Source organism: Anolis carolinensis, unplaced genomic scaffold (assembly GCF_035594765.1).
Source record: "Anolis carolinensis isolate JA03-04 unplaced genomic scaffold, rAnoCar3.1.pri scaffold_54, whole genome shotgun sequence".
Lineage (NCBI taxonomy): Eukaryota > Metazoa > Chordata > Lepidosauria > Squamata > Dactyloidae > Anolis > Anolis carolinensis.
This window is the reverse complement of record NW_026943863.1, coordinates 93,024-106,891: the sequence shown is the minus strand read 5'-3', so window position 1 is coordinate 106,891 and position 13,868 is coordinate 93,024.

Below are 13,868 nucleotides of genomic sequence, written 5' to 3'. Positions count from 1 at the left end.
CAGAATCCCCCATTTTGGACCCATATTGCATCAAGATTCATGCAAAAAACCCCTGCTTATTGGGATGACTACAACTCCCATAATCCCCCATTTTGGACCCTTATTACAAGCCAAAAGTGCCCAATGGAACAATGGGTTTCAAACTACAAGATAGAAATTCCACCTGAACATGAGGAAGAACTTCCTCACTGTGAGAGCCGTTCAGCAGTGGAACTCTCTGCCTCGGAGTGTGGTGGAGGCTCCTTCTTTGGAGGCTTTGAAGCAGAGGCTGGATGGTCATCTGTCAGGGGTGCTTTGAATGCGATTTTCCTTGGCAGAATGAGGTTAGACTGGATGGCCCATGAACTACAGGAAAGGAGATTCCACCTGAACATGAAGAAGAACTTCCTCACTGTGAGAGCCGTTCAGCAGTGGAACTCTCTGCCACGGAGTGTGGTGGAAGCTCCTTCTTTGGAGGCTTTGAAACAGAGGCTGGATGGCCATCTGTTGAGGATGCTTTAGAATGTGATTTTCCTGCTTCTTGGCAGAATGAAGTTGGACTGGATGGCCCACGAGGTCTCTTCCAACCCTGAAGGTCATCTAGACCAGTGTGGTCCAACCTGTGTCTGCATACGGCCACCAATTCATTTTTGTTGGCCCGTGCCCTTCTTACTGGAAAAAATATGTTACTTATGTAATTAAATATTAATATTTAAATTATGTAATTCAATATTAATTATGTAATTTGTTTTCTTTCTGGAATATCTCTGGCACTCACATTACTATACTAAAGTTTGATTGGTAACTAAAGGTTGGACCACGCTGATCTAGACCAACCACGTGTTAGAACAAGGATCAAGATGCAAGAGCAGTGAGGTATTCGAGGTTAAAAAAAAAAACCATTTGAACCACTTAGTGGGTCTTATAGGAAGGACCGAAGATGGACACTGGGGTTGCCAGAAGGTAACAAGCCAATGCCACAAACTAGGGAGCCAAGAGGGCGGAGCCAAAAGGACAGTTGAGCATTTTCTGGGAATAAGCCGTTCGAACCTTCGAGCCATTTGAACCTCTTTGTGGGTCTTATAAGGAAGGATCGAAGATGTTGGACACTTCAGTTGCCAGAAGATAACAAGCCAATGCCATAAACTAGGGAGCCAAGAGGGCGGAGCCAAAAGGACAGTTGAGCATTTTCTGGGAATAAGCCGTTCGAACCTTCGAGCCATTTGAACCTCTTTGTGGGTCTTATAAGGAAGGACCGAAGATGTTGGACACTTCGGTTGCCGGAAGGGAACAAGCCAACGCCATAAACTCGGGAGCCAAGGGGGTGGAGCCAAAAGGACAGTTGAGTATTTTCTGGGAATAAGCCGGTCGAACCTTCGAGCCATTTGAACCTCTTTGTGGGTCTTATAAGGAAGGACCGAAGATGTTGGACACTTCGGTTGCCGGAAGGGAACAAGCCAACGCCATAAACTCGGGAGCCAAGAGGGCGGAGCCAAAAGGACAGTTGAGCATTTTCTGGGAATAAGCCGTTCGAACCTTCGAGCCATTTGAACCTCTTTGTGGGTCTTATAAGGAAGGACCGAAGATGTTGGACACTTGGGTTGCCAGAAGGTAACAAGCCAACGCCATAAACTAGGGATCCAAGAGGGCGGAGCCAAAAGGACAGTTGAGCATTTTCTGGGAATAAGCCTTCATTTCTTCTCTTTTTGGCCGGCGGAGTCATTGTCACTTAGGGAAATTACAGTTATTTGCATTCGGGGCCGTGATTCATTACCGGCACGGTGTGTGATCGCTTGCAAGGAGCCGAGAAAGATGGAGAGGAACCAGAAAAGGTGGTGGTGGTGGCTTAAGCGGCCGAGGGGGAAAAGGAAAGGGCCTGAGGCTGTTAGGAATGGTGGGAGTTGCAGTCCAAAACACCTCGAAAACCCAATTTCCCCAATGTCTGGTATAGATGCAGCCGTCTCTGGCATCCTTTCTCTGTTTCCTTTTGCTAACTAAGCATCTTTTGCTGGAAAATCCTTCCCCGGCTGTCGTTTCCCAGATGCTGGGCCCAATTTTTTTACAAAGACGGGAATGGAGGAAGGCATTGAAAGCAAGGAGAAGATGGCCTTTGCAGGAAGAGCCGCTCGTAAATTATTTCCAAGGCCTGTCAGTGAGCAGAGAAAGAAGACATACCCAAAAAATGATAATAATATTACAAAGGGAGAAGAACAAAAGAGAAGGAGAAAAAACCTCTTATTGGATAGAGATGTCCAAAGGCTGTAATTCGTTTAGCTTTTGGCGTGAAAAAGAGAAAGAGTGAGAAAGCCTCGCACGAGGGTTTTCTGTTGCACGAAATCACACTTTTCACGAGTGACGGGACATAAAAGGTAATTTTTCCCTCTGAGGTTTCAAGGCAATTTCAGTTTTTAAAAAATATTTATTTATTTTGCATGGCAGTTCTAAAGAATGCCTTGTCAAGATGCAGGATTCTGGGAGTTGTAGTCCAAAGAAATATGTAACTTTTCTCAGCTCTGCCAAGATTCATGCTCTATAGGGTTCCATGAATGAAAATACAGGATTCTTGGAGTTGTAGTCCAACATAAATGCATATATATACTGTATATCCTAGTCACATGACAGAGGGCCACTTCACCAAGACACAACCAATCCATTCTCTTCCTTTTCATTCCTTCTGTTCTGGGCCCGAAAGAGTTCATTTTCTTAGATTCAAATTTCTTCACTATTTTAAGTTGGATCATGAAGGATATAGGTGCCGAGTGTGGACCAGGTACGTTAAGCCACAGGATAGCTTTTGGGGTACAAACCAACAACAACACTCAGAAAACAGGGAAATTCCAGACAGAAAACAATCAGGGCCAGCTAACAACTCCCAACAAAGGACTCCCCCAGGCAGGAAACAGCCAGGCTCTGAAGCTGCAAGGCTTTCTATGCTAATCAAGGTGTCCAATGGCAACATTCACACTTGCCTCAAGCAGACAAGAATTCTTTCTCCCAGATCTATCTATCTATCTATCTATCTATCTATCTATCTATCTATCTGGGAGAAAGAATTCTTGTCTGTGTGTGTGTGTGTGTGTGTGTGTGTGTGTGTGTGTGTATATATATCCCCCACTTGCTTTGCTTTCAACAGACTTCACAACCTCTGAGGAAGCCTGCCATAGATGTGGGTGAAACGTCAGGAGAAAATGCTTTCTGGAACATGGCCATACAGCCTGGAAAACTCACAGCAACCAAGCATACATTCATATATACAGACTTTGACTATCATCTATCTATCCATCCATCCTTCCATCTCTAGTCACCTTGCAGAACCCTGGGAGCTGAAAAGTAACTTTAAAGATCTGCCTGGACCAAAATATTATAGAATGACCCATCCAGCATATAGGACTTTGGGATAGAGATCCCAAATATTTCACTTCGTAAAGCATAGACCTGAGCCTAAACTCCCGTGTCGTTTGGTTCAGAAGTTCTGCACTGGTGTGGATTTGTTATGGTGGGCAGTGCACCGTGTATCCCATTGTAATTTGCAGTTTTCCCATTGAGCTAGCAATTCCATATATCCATCGCATTATGATCTTTGAACGAGGCCCTTTTCCAAGTCCCAAAGTACATTGTGTTTGTTCAGAGACCAAATGCTTTGAACAACTGTTCCCAGAAACTGTCCGCATTGGAAGGAGGATTCAAATAATCATTTTGTCAACAACAACAACAATATGCTTTATGCTTTTATGGGTTGAGAGCTAATGGTTGGAACATTGGAACAGGACTCCAGAGACCTGGGTTTGAATTCCCGCTCGGTTATAGAAACCTGTGTCTTTGGGCTCAAGGCCTTGCAAAATTCCAACTCCTGGAATCCCATAGCAATGAGCCAGGGCAGTTCAAGTGGTGTCAAAGCACGTTAAATCTACAGTGCAGATGCACTTGTATTTTGCTCAGCCAGAGCTGACATGCTTTCCGTGCCAGTAAACTTTTTGTGCTCCATGGTTTTCACAACTAGCTTGTTATACTCAATGTTGTTGTGCATCTTTCCAGTTTAAGGGGAACCAAAGTCGTTTCTGGCCAAATTTGTTCAGAGGGGTTGGATTTGCTTTTGAAATAGAGCAATTTAAACAACTGCAGATAGTGAGATCCGGAGCTGTGGATAGCGAGATCCAGAGCTGCGGATAGTGAGATTGGGGGCCATGGATAGTAAGAGTCAGAGCCACGGATAGTGAGATCCAGAGCCGTGGATAGTGAGATCTAGAGCCATGGATAGTGAGATCCAGAGCCACTGATAGTGAGATCCAGAGCCGCAGATAGTGAGATCTAGAGCCACAGATAGTGAGATCTAGAGCCCCGGATAGTGAGATCCAAAGCCCCGGATAGTGAGATCCAGAGCTGCAGATAGTGAGGTCCAGAGCCGCAGATAGTGAGATCTAGAGCTGCTGATAGTCAGATCCAAAGCTGCGGATAGTGAGATCCAGAGCCACAGACAGTGAGATCCAGAGCCATGGATAGTGAGATCTAGAGCCGCGGATAGTGAGATCCAAAGCTGCGGATAATGAGATCCAGAGCCGCAGATAGTGAGATCTAGAGCCCCGGATAGTGAGATCCTGAGCCGTGGATAGTGAGATTGGGGGCCATGGATAGTGAGATCCAGAGCCGCTGATAGTGAGATCTAGAACTGCAGATAGTGAGATCCAGAGCCACGGATAGTGAGATCCAGAGCCACAGATAGTGAGATCCAGAGCCACGGATAGTGAGATCCAGAGCTGCAGATAGTGAGATCCAGAGCTGCAGATAGTGAGATCCAGAGCCGCAGATAGTGAGATCTAGAGCTGCTGATAGTCAGATCCAAAGCTGCGGATAGTGAGATCCAGAGCCACAGACAGTGAGATCCAGAGCCATGGATAGTGAGATCTAGAGCCGCGGATAGTGAGATCCAAAGCTGCGGATAGTGAGATCCAGAGCCGCAGATAGTGAGATCTAGAGCCCCGAATAGTGAGATCCTGAGCCGTGGATAGTGAGATTGGGGGCCATGGATAGTGAGATCCAGAGCCGCTGATAGTGAGATCTAGAACCGCAGATAGTGAGATCCAGAGCCACGGATAGTGAGATCCAGAGCCACAGATAGTGAGATCCAGAGCCACGGATAGTGAGATCCAGAGCTGCAGATAGTGAGATCCAAAGCCGCAGATAGTGAGATCCAGAGCCACGGATAGTGAGATCCAGAGCCACAGATAGTGAGATCCAGAGCCACGGATAGTGAGATCCAGAGCTGCAGATAGTGAGATCCAAAGCCGCAGATAGTGAGATCCAGAGCCGCAGGTAGTGAGATCTAGAGCAGTGGATAATGAGATCCAAAGCCACGGATAGTGAGATTGGGGGCCACAGATAGTGACATCCAGAGCTGCGGATAGTGAGACATGGAGCCACGGATAGTGAGATCCAGAGCTGTGGATAGTGAGATCCAGAGCTGTGGATAGTGAGATCCAGAGCTGTGGATAGTGAGATCCAGAGCTGTGGATAGCGAGATCCAGAGCCGCAGATAGTGAACCCCGAAGTGTGGATAGAGTCCCGTTACGCAGATACTGGGTACCGGCAACGGGATGCCTGTGTATCCATGCGCCTGGCGAGACTAAGAAAGCCAGTGTTCCCCAATCAAGAAATCTCACCTAGAAGAAGAAGAAAAAGCCACCGAGGTAGTTTATTCAATCAGCTGATTTGGATGCCAGCTCACAGTAAGCCGCAGAAGCAAGCAGAGATACCATACAAAGCATTTTATACATTCACCTCCTTTGTCTTGCTGGGTGGCTTCATACTCCAAAGTTTTATGAAACATTAAATATTACATTACATACACAGGAGAAGCCCGCGGATACTGAGGGGACCCTGCAAATGGATACCAGGGTATCCACGGGGAGAGACTGGGGTGAAAGGGGTCACATTTGGGGGTGAAGGAAAGAAGGAAGGAAGGAGGGAAGCCCTGTTGCTTGGGCCATGAGGGCCATATGATTATCGGGGCCAGCTGCCAGGAAAAGAAAGTCACCAAAGTCAAAGAAGATACATAGAAGCAGATGCAGAGGATAATGCACCAAAGGACACATTTATTAAAGAGTTATATTGTTATAAACGAGTCAAATGGGGAAAGAATGTTGCAATAGTATCCCAGGCGCTGGTAGCTGCTTCTGGGCTCCTTCAGTCCTGCGAACGTTCACATAGCCACTGCCACCTGTGGAACTCTCCGCTGCAGGACTGAGTTTGTTAGTTTATTATTTTGACCGGGGGTGGGGGGGTGGGGTCGGTGCTTTATGACACTGAGAGGGTATGGCTTCTTCTACATTGTCACATAATTCCAGATCATCATCATCATCATCATAATCATCATCATCATCATTTAATTACTTATTAATCACCCTCCATCCAAGATGCTCTAGGTGATTTACAAGATAAAATTGTAAAGGATGAAAATACATACATACAAATATTGATAAAATTAACATAGATTAATTAGAGTAACATAGAGTAAAGAGCCAGGTCTTGAGTGCTAGGGTAAAAGGCCCCAACTCACGCATTGATTATCTGCTTTGAACTGGATTATATGCATCTACACTGCCAAATAATATGGTGTTTAGCAGATAATGTGGGATCAGATCCTGGCATATAGGGTAGGTACTGTAGATCCAGCCCCATATAATCGAGGGCCCTGCTACACTGCCAGATAATCCAGATTATCTGCTTTGAACTGGATTATATCCATCTACAGTGCCAGATAATCTGGGAATAGCAGATAATCTGGGATCAGATCCTGCCATATAGAGTAGGTAATGTAGGTCCAGCCCCATATAATCCAACCTCCTGCTACACTGCCATATAATACAGATCATCAAAGCGGATAATCCAGATTATCTGCTTTGAACTGGATTATATGCATCTACAGTGCCAGATAATCTGGGAATAGCAGATAATCTGGGATAATATCCTGGCACATAGGGTAGGCAATGAAGGTCCAGCCCCATAGAATCGAGGGCCCTGCTACACTGCCATATAATCCATCAGGCAATCCAGATAATCTGCTTTGAACTGGGTTATATGAGTCTACAGTGTGGTAGAATCCAGTTCAAAGCAGATAATCTGGATTTTATATAGCAGTGTAGATCAAACTGCATTAGATGGCAGTGCAAAACCAGGCTCTGGCTATTTCTTCTGCAGGCCGAACGTTTTTTCTCTCCATGTTATTGAATCTCCAAGAGGTTTAAATGAGAATTGTAAAGGTTAGGGCAGGACTTTAGCTGGAATAACTCCTTGAAATAGTTGAGGCTGGTCAATACAGAAGGGAGAAAAGGAGCATCTGCTTTATAGATTTAATGCAGTTTGGCACCACAGTGTAGATCAGGCATGGGCAACCTTCAGCCTTCCCTTCAGGTGTTTTGGACTGCAACTCCCACCATTCCTAACAGCCTCAGGCCCTTTCCTTTTGCCCCTCAGCCACTTAAGCGGAATGATTCAGGGTCCAAGGAGGAGATGGCTTTGTCTTGTCAGTGGTGGTTTATTCCTGTCCCCTCGCAGGGAGAAATAAGCCCTTTATGATGGATGATTGAAATGTCCAAAGGTTTCCTCCTTCCCAATATGGCCTGGCTTTTGCCCTCCGAGGTCTGCTGAGTAGGAAGTCCATTGTTTTATTCTTCAAGAGGTGATCATGGCAATCCATATTAGTAGCACATGGCCTAAGGCATCCTGATGATGCTCAGGTCAGGATGGGGTGCCGGCCAAAAGTTCACATCAGGGTCACAATGCCTCTTTTATAAGGGGCAAGATATCATAAGAAATAATAATAAAGATAATAAAAATAATAAGAAATAATAAAACTTGATAGGAGATACACGTGGGACCCATTATGGGGGAGAAACATGAGATCCAGCATCCCCATGGGTTGGGAAACAAATGCAGCCAGTTCTATGAGGCGTTCAAAAAGGCTCCGAACTCCTTTTGTGTTTCTTATAAGGGAAAAAGAGGGAATCCCAGAGGTTCTCCATCAGCCTAGGCAGGCAAAAGGCTTGTTGGAGTTCTTCTTAAGACTAGGAAGCGGCACAAGTAATACATAGGATTCATGCAGGGAAAGGGGAAAGGAGTCCCTGATACCTAAAAGTTCATAAAAGGGGAAACGAATGGCAAGGGAAAGATTTTTTTTCGTGTCTGGAGCAACTTGAGTCGCTTCTGGAGTGAGAGAATTGGCTGTCTGCAAGGACGTTGCCCAGGAGATGCCCGGATGTTTTTGATGTTTTTACCATCCTTGTGGGAGGCTTCTCTCATGTCTTATATAAAGCATAAGGTTTTTCTTGGCTAACCTTTAGCCTAGATATGTAAATGTTTCTCAGCTCAAAAAGGAGTCCCTTTTGTTTGTGAGTCGTTGACTGAGATGGGAAACCATTAGAAGAGTCGTTATTTCTTAGGCCCAGATGTGGCTCAGATGGAAAAGGTCAAAGAACTTTTATGGCATGGTTTTCATTAATACATTTGTTACCTTCTGCTATAAATATATGAAATATAGGACATAAAGCCTTGATTTAATGTACACACTATCTAACATGGGAAGCGTCCTTGTTGCTTTTGTTGTTGCCTTTGCAAATTGACCAAGACTTAACCCTTATTATCCAGCCTGATATCATTGTCCTTAGCAAAACTATGTTACTATTGGGGGAGGGGTCACGTTCGACTTCACCTTCAACAATAATGCACTAAAGGTTCACTTTAGGGCTGCCATACATCAGCCATCCCATAATAATAATATTAATAATCCTAATCCTTTGGGATCAAAGCTGGAAACGGGCCTTTTAATCCAGACAGTTGCTGCCTTGTAATAAAAGGAAAGGGCTTTGTTCCTCGCTCCTTTTAACAGTCGCCCCGAGGTTTTTACGGAAGGGATTAATGTGTTTTAATCCCAACTTGATTTATCCATTTCCTACTGTTCTGCTGTCTTGGACCTCAATGTTTTTTTGGAGGAGAGGATGGGTTAGAAAGGGTGGAAATCTCATAAATAACAGTTAATAAACAAAACGAAAGGAAATAGGGATTTTGTTAGAAAAGGGAAAGAATTGCTGTGAAACGTAGCGACAGCGGGGGGGGGGGGGGGGGGGGGGGAGAGTCATTGAATGCAAAAGGAAGCCGCTCCAGCATTATGGAAAAAAGGCCTATATAGAGAATAATATTTTCCCCCATTAGCAACTCCCATAATCCCCAGTCAGGTGGGAGCTGTGGCTCAGATACACTCTCTTAGGCACCTTCTACACTGCCATAAAATCCAGATTTTATCCAAGCAGATAATCCACATTAAACTGGATTATATGAGTCTAGTTAAACGTAAAGGTAAAGGTTTTCCCCTGATATTAAGTCCAGTCGTGTCCGACTCTGGGGGTTGGTGCTCATCTCCATTTCTAAGCCGAAGAGCCGGCATTGTCCAGAGACACCTCCAAGGTCATGTGGCCATAGGCATGACTGCATGGAGTGCCATTACCTTCCTGCCGGAGCGGTACCTATTGATCTACTCACATTTGCATGTTTTCGAACTGCTAGGTTGGAAGAAGCTGGGGCTAACAGCGGGAGCTCACCCCGCTCCCCAGATTAGAACCAGGCACCAACCTTTCAGTCTGCAAGTTCAGCAGCTCAGAGGTTTAATCCGCTGCGCCACCGGGGACAGAATGGGGTTGGTTTAGATGGCATTTGGGAATCCTTTCCAGCCCTGCAATTCCCCTTATGCGGCTGGCCTGCATAGCTCTTGAGGTCTCTTTCAACTCTGTGTGTCTATCACCTATTTATCTATCTATTTATCTCTGTCTCTTTATCAATCTATCTTAGGGGTGGAAAGGATGGCCCTTGGGGTCTCTTCCAACTCCATGAGTTTATCACCTATTGGTATCTACCTCCATCACCATTGCCATCTCCATCTCCATCTCTATCTCTTTATCAGTCTATCATAGGTGGTAGACTAGATGGCCCTTGGGGTCTCTTCCAACTCCATGAGTCGATCACCCATTGATATCTATCTATCTCCATCACCATCTCCATCTCCATCTCTATCTCTTTATCAATCTATCTTAAGAGTTGGACTAGATGGCCCTTGATGGCTTCATGAGCCTATCACCTATTGCTATCTATCTATCTATCTATCTATCTATCTATCTATCTATCTATCTATCTATCTATCTATCTATCTCCATCTCGATTTTCCTATCTCTATATTTATCTCTATCTCTAGCTATTTCTTTATCAATCTATCTTAGGGGGTGGACTAGATGGCCCTTGAGGTCCCTTCCAATTCCATGAGTCTATCACCTATTGTTATCTATCTATCTATCCATCCATCCATCCATCCATCTCCATCACCATCACCATCACCATCTCCATCTCCATCTCCATCTCCATCTCCATCTCCATCTCTTTATCAGTCTATTTTAGGAGATGGACTAGATGGCCCTTGGGGTCCCTTCCAACTCCATGAGTCTGTCACCTATTATCTATCTATCTATCTATCTATCTATCTATCTATCTATCTATCTATCTATCTATCTATTTTTCCATCCATCCATCTCCATCACCATCACCATCACCACCACCATCTCCATCTCCATCTCCATCTCCATCTCTTTATCAGTCTATTTTAGGAGATGGACTAGATGGCCCTTGGGGTCTCTTCTAATTCCATGAGTCTATCACCTATTGTTATCTATCTATCTATCTATCTATCTATCTATCTATCTATCTATCTATCTATCCATCCATCCATCCATCCATCCATCCATCCATCTCCATCTCCATCTCCATCTCCATCTCTTTTATCAATCTATCTTAGGAGATGGACTAGATGGCCCTTTGGGTCTCTTCCAACTCTACGATTCTATGATTCATGTTCCAGATAGGTCCGTACTCCACATGGTGCCTGGGTGTACATCGGTGCCCAGATCAGTATTTGGCATGAGCTGGTGTTACACAAGGCCCACCCTATTCCACATGGACCAGCCTTGCACATGGCCCATGGCAGGCACCAGCGCATAGGCCCACATTCCCTACGGACTTGCTGTGCGTCACGCATTTCCTGCGCATTTGCCTCCACCCTTGGCGTCCCTTCAGCCGCACGTTCCTTATCTCGGTTGGGTTGTACAATGTCATCATTCAAGGCAACCCTGGTGTTACACAATCAGCGCATACCTCCATGCGCAGATCTCGACTTGATGCCAGCGGTGGATGAGAAAGAAAGAGAGAGAGAGAGAGAGAGACAGGGAAACGGAGAGAGAGCTCGAATATCCTCTAAGAGTCAAGATCATTTGGCTCTTATTCTGTCAATTGAGATTATCTCTCAACGCCTGCAAGGCTCTGGGGTACTATATATATATATATATATATATATATATATATATATATATATATAGACACACACAAATACATACACATATTATATACTTATTGGGAGTGGAATAGAGCAGGTTCCCCAAAATAATGCTGAATGTAATTTATAATTTGTTATATTATAATTATAATATTTACAATATGAAGTAAACACCAGAATGGTGCTGTCCCTCTCTGCCTTGCCAGTTTTGTACCAGCACTTGTGCCATTTGAAGTCATGCCAATGTCCTTGGGGCATCTCCACTGTAGAATTAATGCAGTTTGATGCCGCTTTAACTGCCCTGGCTCAATGCTCGGGGAAACTGGAAGCTGTAGTTTGACCCTCTTCAGCAGGCAAAGCGTGAAGGCCTCGTAAAAACTACAACCGGGGCCTTGCGTCTTCACCTAAATGCAGATCTATACGATACCTTTTGTTCCAAAACAGATTGTGTTCTGGATCCTATTCCTTCCTCAAAGCCAAGACCACTTTGCCGCCCTCCAAGGTGTCCTCTGTGCCATCCCTGCAAAGGTTGCCAACTTTTCCCCAGCAAAAAGTTCATGGTAGGCATCCGATACAGAGAGCAGAAATTCCAAGTTTTTCCTATACAGGTTTTCTGCCTTGAAAATAAATCCCATTAAGAAACAAAGTTCACCAGCTAGACAGATCCACAGATATTGAAACTGATCAGTTTCCATGGCAGAGCAGGGATTTTATCTAACTATGTAAATGTGATTCTTATATGTTTTATTGAATTATTTGTATATTGTTGTGTCTTTTATTTATTATTTATTTATTTATTACATCACTTCTACCCCGCCCTTCTCACCCATCAGGGGACTCAGGGCGGTTTGCAATACAAACATACACATCAGAAAAACAGTTTACATCAAATTTAAAAGCCTTTCAAAAATAAAAATAAAAATAGACATTAAAAACCTGCATTTTACACTGTCTGTAACCACCTGGGCCGGGCCCCATGAAAGTCGCCCCGGGTCACTTCAGAGATGGAGGCGGCGTATAAAAATAAAGTTACGTATTCTTATTCTTATTCTTATTCTTATTCTTGACACAACGACGTTGTATGACACAGCAAACTAGATAGATATGCTGGATTTCGTATCACAAAATCACAAGTCAAACACTTCCCAAGTGTCTAGGACTGTATGATGTATTTTCGGATGATGCTCGCAGATCCCAGTCAGGTGGCCTTTTGCAGTTGGCAGATCGTGATTTTGTCAATGTCTATTGTTTCCAAATGCCGGATGAGATCTTTTGGCACGGCACCCAGTGTGCCCATCACCACCGGGACCACCTGCACTGGTTTCTGCCAGAGTCTTTGCAGTTCAATCTTGAGGTCCTGATCACGGCTGAGTTTTTCTTGTTGTTTTTCGTCAATGTGACTGTCACCTGGGATGGCAACATCAATGATCCAAATCTTTTTATTTTCCACAACTGTGATGTCTGGTGTGTTGTGTTCCAGAACTTTGTCAGTCTGGATTTGGAAGTCCCACAGTATCTTTGCGTGCTCATTTTCCAATACTTTTGCAGGTTTGTGATCCCACCAGTTCTTTGCTGCTGGAAGGTGGGACTTGAGGCGTAAGTTCCAATGAATCATTTGGGCCACATAGTTGTGCCTCTGTTTGTAGTCTGTCTGTGTGATTTTCTTACAGCAGCTGAGGAGATGATCCATGGTTTCTTCGGTTTCCTTGCAGAGTCTGCATTTTGGGTCATCAGCTGATTTTTCGATCTTGGCCTGAATTGCCTTTGTCCTGATGTCTTGCTCCTGGGGTGCAAGGATCAGGCCTTCTGTCTCCTTCTTCAGGGTCCCATTCGTGAGCCAGAGCCAGGTCTTCTATTATTATTATTATTATTATTATTATTATTATTATTATTATTAATTGCCTTTGTCCTGATGTCTTGCTCCTGGGCTGCAAGGATCAGGCCTTCTGTCTCCTTCTTCAGGGTCACATTTGTGAGCCAGAGCCAGGTCTTCTCCTTGTCAGCTTTTCCTTAAATTTTGTCAAGGAATTTTCCATGTAATGTTTTGTTGTTCCAGCTGTCAGCTCTAGTTTGTAGTACGGTTTTCTTGTACTGGTTTTTTTGTCTGCTGTGCTTTAAGGAGTTTCTGATTTTTGACTCCAATCAAAGCATTATTATTATTATTATTATTATTATTATTATTATTATTATTATTATTATTATTGAAGTAAAATATTATTATTATTATTATTATTATTATTATTATTATTATTATTATTATCCTGATCTCCTAGGCTCATGGTCCAATATTCAAAGCATTAAAGGCAAATATTTTAACCATAATTGAGTATCTGAATATCCCAAAATAAAAAATGAGATAGCAGTTTGTTTTAGAAAGTGTCTAAGAGTAAAATGGTGTGGTCCGGTGCTAATCCGTGAGTCGCGGATACGGAGGTTTATTACAGGGACTCCGTATCCGCAGTTTGTGGGACTGTATTCCCTGGTTGCCACCCTGGCCAAGTTCGCGTGGATCCGCGACTCAAAA